Source organism: Apodemus sylvaticus, chromosome 7 (genome assembly GCF_947179515.1).
Source record: "Apodemus sylvaticus chromosome 7, mApoSyl1.1, whole genome shotgun sequence".
NCBI lineage: Eukaryota > Metazoa > Chordata > Mammalia > Rodentia > Muridae > Apodemus > Apodemus sylvaticus.
The window spans coordinates 131099206-131105633 of record NC_067478.1 but is presented as its reverse complement, the minus strand read 5'-3'; positions in this window follow the sequence as shown (position 1 = coordinate 131105633).

Sequence of the window (6428 nt, the reverse complement as noted above, 5' to 3'; positions counted from 1 at the left end):
CTGAACATTTACATACTCTAAATGACTTTCAAAAGTTGTTAGGGGACATTAATTGGTTGAGACCTTACTTAAAATTATGTACAGAACCATTACAGCCTTTATTTGACATTTTAAATGGTGATTCTGATCCTTTATCTGTTAGAACCCTGACCACAGAAGCTAAGCAGGCTTTAGAGTTTGTAAATCAAGCTATTCAAAATCAATGAGTTGAATATGACCTTCCCATAATATTAATTATTTGCAGGACAGACATCTTACCCACAGGACTGTTATGGCAGGAGGCACCTCTGTTATGGCTTCATCCACCTTCCTCACCTAAGAGAGTCATTTATCCTTATTATTCACCTGTTATTATGATATTATTTTTATGGGCAGAACTGCGTGCATAAAATACTTTGGCAAAGAAATAGCAAAAATCATTGTGCCCTTTAACAGAGAACAAGTGCAATAATGATTAGCAATGGCTGTTATCTTGTATCAGTTTTAATGGTGATATTGATAATCATTACCCTCCAGATAAATCAATTCAATTTGCTGACGAGCATCCTTTTTATTTCCTCTTATCACTTCTTTTTCTTCTTTCGAAAATACTTTGACAATATTTACTGATGGCTCTGCTAATGGCAAAACTGTGTATCATTATAAAGATAATAATGTTATTTTAGATCTTCCTACATCTTTTGCTCAAATCACTGAGCTCTATGCAGTGGTGGAGGTGTTGAAACAGTTTGCTGGTACCACTGTTATTATATACTTTAATTCTCATTGAGTAGTTCATTCTGTCCCCTTTTTTGGAGACATTAGGTGATTTTAAGTCTCATAATCCAGCTGCTCTTATTTTTACAGTGTGTGGATGCTATTAAAGCTTGTAACAAAAAAGTTTTTTTGGGACATCTTAGAGCCCACACTAATCTCCCAGGCAAAGCTGACGCTGCCACTAGAAATACTTACTTTGTTAAAGTACAGGAAGCTCAAGAAGCTCATAAATTACATCATTATATTCTAGAGCATTGTGGCTTTAATTTGGGTTAACTCAAGATTAGAGTTGTTAAATTGTTAAGTAATACACAAATTGTGCTAAATTGTTACCTGTCACTCATTTGGGAGTTAACCCTCTAGGACTGATACCCAACATTTTATGGCAAATGCATGTTACACATGCTCTTGAATTTGGACAATTAAAAATTCTTTGTCTGTGTAGATACTTTTATGGGAGAGGCAGTGACTAACGGCATAGCACATCACCTATATTGTTTTTCCATAGTAGGTTTACATTTTTGTATTAAAACTGATAATGCGCCTGCTTATCACTCTCATAGTTTAAAGAGCTTTTGTGGTAAATTACAGATTACTTTAAAAACATGCATACCCTATAACCCACAAGGCAAAGGTATTGTGGAAAGAGCCAATGGCATTTTAAAGTGTCTTTTTATTAAATTAAAAGGGGCGGGGGCAATGGTACCCCTGAAGAAGACCTCAAAACATATTTCACCATTCTCTTTTTATTTTGAATTTTTAAAATGTGGACAAAGATGGCAAACCTACAGCTGATCGTTTTTGACTTGCAGATTCCAAATCTATGTATGCAAAGCCCATTGTCTGGAGTTTGGAATGGACCCTCCCCTGTCCTCATATGGGGTTGAGGATCGGCTTGTACTTTTTTTGATCATCAAGCTACTCTGCAAGATGGCTACCAGAATGACGGATGAAACAAATTAATGATTGATCCAGGCCTGAGTCCCTGAGATAATATTTTTTTTATAAGTTTCACATGAAGAGCATCATGCTGATGGTCATGATCCAGATGTATGTGGAGGCTGCCCACATACCTGCCCTGCATGAACCAATGGAGCTGACATGGATGGTTGAAGATGGAAAGGGAAGAAAACTGACATCAGTGACAACGACTCCTGGAACCTGGTTTCTGGAAATCACTATCTCGGGGAAGGACTTGTTTAGCTGTGTCACTTGGACTCAGTCACCCCAAGGACATTTTTATGTATGTCCTGCTCATGATTCTGAAGTAAGTTCTTGTGGTTCTTGTGACTCTTTTATTGTGAATCTTGGGGTTGTGAAACTTCTGGGCACATCTACTGGAAGGATAAGGGTGGAGATTTGATTACTATGTATCTCAGGGGACAAGATTCTGGTATCTTTATGAGACATAAGCACAATGCGTTCCTGGGTAATCTCTATTCTTGTGAAGGAAGCAACACTGTCTATCCCACCTTAGGTATTTCATTCACAGATAAGGGTTAATTGGTCAGGGGATTTTGTGTGGGTTATTCAAGTCTACACAGTAGGAGGTTATGATGTTGGTAATACTTTCAGAATTAGACAGATCAAGAAGGCTGTTTCACCTATTCAGGGCCTTAGTCTGAATGAACTTCTTGTTCAACCTTTACTGCATCCAGATTATGTTACTCCAAATCCATTTTCTGTGAGTCATCCTACCCCAATCCCCCCTCAGGAATCACTTTGGCTTCTTTCCATGAGTGATTGTTTAAGCTTGAGAGTGGATCCTTTTCAGCATTAAATTTTCTTCAACCTAACTTTACTGAAGACTATTGGCTCTCCCTTTCCTCCAATACCCCATTTTATGAAGCTGTAGCCTCTAATGGAACTATAAGGCTGGCTTCTGATTAGGCTGCTTGCCGATGGTGTCAATCTCATGCAAGAGTTATCCTTTTGTCTATAGTGGGGATTGGTTTATGCATTGGTCAGTTATCCAGAGACTATGGTCATTTTTGTGCCATCTATAGGACGTTAAATACTACTGACTATTTGGTGCTACCAGAAAATTTCTGGTGGACTTGCAACAGCAGCATTACTCCCTGTTTCTTTGGATTTTTTGAAAACTATGATTTTTGTGTTCTAGTGCAACTTGTTCCATGTGTTACTGTTTTTTCTGGTCATGTCTTTTTACATGATCGGGACCCTCCCATGACACCCTGGTCCTTAGTAGGAGGACCAGAGAACCATTCACTGCTGTGACTATGGCTGTTTTCCTGGGGTTGGGAGTCATTGGAACTGGCATTTGGTATTTCCTCAGTTGTTCTGCAAAACAAACATTATAATAAGCTTTGAGTAGTCACAGATGAAGATTTAGAGAATTTAGAAGCAGCTATGTCTCTTATGAGAGATTCTATAACATCCTGATCAGAGGTAGTTCTTTAAAATAGAAAGTCTTTAGATTTATTATTTTTGCAACAAGGAGGTTTATGTACTGCCCTAAAGGAAGAATTTTTTTTAATGCTGATCACACTGTAGTCGTAGAAGATTCTCTAGCCAAGGTTAGAGTCTTGTAAGAAATTGAGGGAATAGTATGTGGGATGGTTTCCAACTAGGTTTAGCGTGTCCCTGTAGCTGACTGCTCTTCTACCTTCTCTGCTTGGGCCATTGTTAGGTCTGATCATTCTATTGTCCCTTGGTCCAGTTTTATTCAATAAGCAGATGTTCTTTCTTTCTTTCTTTCTTTCTTTCTTTCTTTCTTTCTTTCTTTCTTTCTTTCTTTCTTTCTTTCTTTCTTTCTTTCTTTCTTTCTTTCTTTCCTTTTGATTTTTTTTTCCAAGACAGTGTTTCTCTGTATAGTCCTGGCTGTCCTGGAACTCACTCTGTAGACCAGGCTGTTCTTGACCTCAGAAATCCACCTGCCTCTGCCTCTCAGACTGCTGTGATTACAGGCATGCACCACACTGATGAACTTTGTGAAACAAAAGATTGATTAAATTTAATCTAAACAAGTTCATTAACAGTGTCTAGCCTTAGCTGATAAGTAGTCAATGGCAGGTAATTCTCATGGTGACAGCTTTACAGAAGACATGTTTTTGAACTAAGACAGAAGGCATCTGTTTACTGGATGTTCATTCAAAGATGGATGCAAACACGACCTGAAGCTGCTTGAACTGGAGAACCTAAGACAGGCTCTCATCCATTGCTTTTTATTTTATTTTACAGAATGGGGGATATGTAGGAGACCATTGGAGTCAGACATGTCTTTCTCAGGCCTGAGCAGGGTCAAGGTGAGGGCATTAGTCATGGGAAGTGGTCTGGTCAGTCTAGAACTGTTGCTACTGACTGTACCCTGAGCTCTCGATGAGACACAGTGTGCTGATGTATACTTTAGCTTAGATACTCTGTGAAGGTCAGGTTGTTTATCTTGTTGGTTGCTTACCACATTCTATTTTATATTTTGCTGCCAAATGCTTTACCATATAACTGCTATGTGAACCTGCATTAAATGAGATTTAATTAGAATCCTGTCTTAACTCCATTTATCATGCCTCTTGCCCCAGGTCCTCACTCCACCCCTCAGGATCCTGTTTGAGAATCTGCAGGTGGGTTCATATTTTGATCACAAATTAAGATCTTTTTATCTATTTTGTATCACACTATAAAATTATCAATTCTTATTCTATTCTTTCTATTTTTATACAATCCTGTCTTAACCAACAAATAATCTACATAAAATATAGCTAGCAAAGGAGGTAAATTCATGTTTGAAAACTGTTTATGCATATGAATCCATGAAACTACTTACAGCATACATTTGGATGTTAATCCCATTGAAGATGGCAATACTTTGAAGTATTATGCCTTTGAAGTATGTTTATGTTCAGGTGGAGCTTAATAGCACGTCCTGGACTATAATATTCACCCTATGTGGTGGAGGGGTATGTAAGGAGTCCATAATAGATCATTCAGAGTGGGCAAGTGAGAAACAAGTTTGCAGGGGGAGCTTGTCTGTGCTATGATTCAGCAGTATGCCTCAAATAACTAGAACCCATGGCATCCCTGTAAATCAGGTTTTGTCTTTACAACACTAACTGGAAAAGCACTGGACAGGTTATGTCATTTGAACTTTCCTCTTTCTTACTCTGAGATTGCCCATATTTACTTCTCTGTTTGTCTTTATAACATTTACCACCATTGAACCTATTCTTTATCTTCCTCTCTTACTTGCTTATTGTCTGTTTCTTCCACAACATGCAAGTTTATGAAGTCAGAACTCTGCCTAGAAGAACCTCTGACATTTATAAGGCACTCAATAAATACTTTATAATAAATAAATGCTGAAGATACAGGTAGGAATCTATTGATAAGAGTGAAACCTTAAAAGATGAGAACCAAGGGACAAATGAATTTACAAATGTGGTTGCATAATGCTAGCTAGATGTAAGTGGAAACAAGGAGCTAGTAGGAAGGGAAGGAGGGAGGAAATCTAAAGGGATGACTAAAGCTAAAACATGTGTAGCAATACTTAGTTTCATCTAGACTAATTTTGAGAAAAGTGAGGATAATGGATTTGTTTTAGCTGCTTCAGTTTCTATAAGCTGCACATTGTGTATATCTATCTACCTAGGAGGTTTTTCACATAAATTTGAATTTTCAATTTCTGTTGGTCAAGAATACCCCAATAAAAGGACCTTACTTTTCAACCTTTTGAATTCTGATATGTTTCAAATGTCATCAAAGTAACTTAACTATTTAACTTGTAATTTTGCATACCAAATCCTAAAAGGATGTGAAGAGCAGCTGAAAAAATGCCCACAACATAGTCAGAAGAAGAGCATGAGCTGTAAGAGTCCCAACTCTGCATGTCTCAGCCTCAAGTAATTCTTGAATATTGCTTTTCAGTTTGATCATCAATATTTACAGCAACCATATTGTGCCATTACTAAAAGCCAAATCAACCTGCTAAACAGTTGGAATTAAAACAACTGCAAATTTTTTTCAGAGGAGCCTGGTTTTACATAATTAAAAACAAATACTTTTTTTTTTTTTTTTACAAAAACAAACATTGAGTCAAATGAGTTGACTCTGAAAAGCTTGATTTTTGGTGGAGTAGGGTAAGCAAGAATTCACATAGACTTCTTATTCTTGAAGGATTATTTTATTTTCTTCTATGTTGAAATATGAGTTCAACAGATCTCATTAATTAATCATGAAAGCAATTACATGCAACAAAAAAACAGATGTGTTACATAACATGTTAAGTATCAGATGTTGTGTGCACATGCCAAATTCTGTACTATAAATAATATTAATTAATATTTGGATTTTACACATAAAGGCTAAACCATGCATTTGGGTTGATTTCAAAGTGCTGTTTCACAATGTTACTTTGTCTCCTCTGTGAAGCAGGCTTAGCAGTGCTTAATTTTTCTGTGGTGATTCTGGCAAAGAGATTTGCATACAATTACAGGGACAATTTCTGCTCCTAGCTGAGAGAAACACGGGCTGATGTAAGCATTCACTTTATGATTCACCTGGCTTTTATATCCCACTGAAGCTAACACCTTCCCAAGAAGTCAGCATAAATGCATGCCAGGATTGAAGGTGAATGTTTTTGATTACTTGCTACTAACATTTTTCATGGTGGTGCAAAGATGATCATGTAAATACAACATGGCTTTGTGACCAGCATA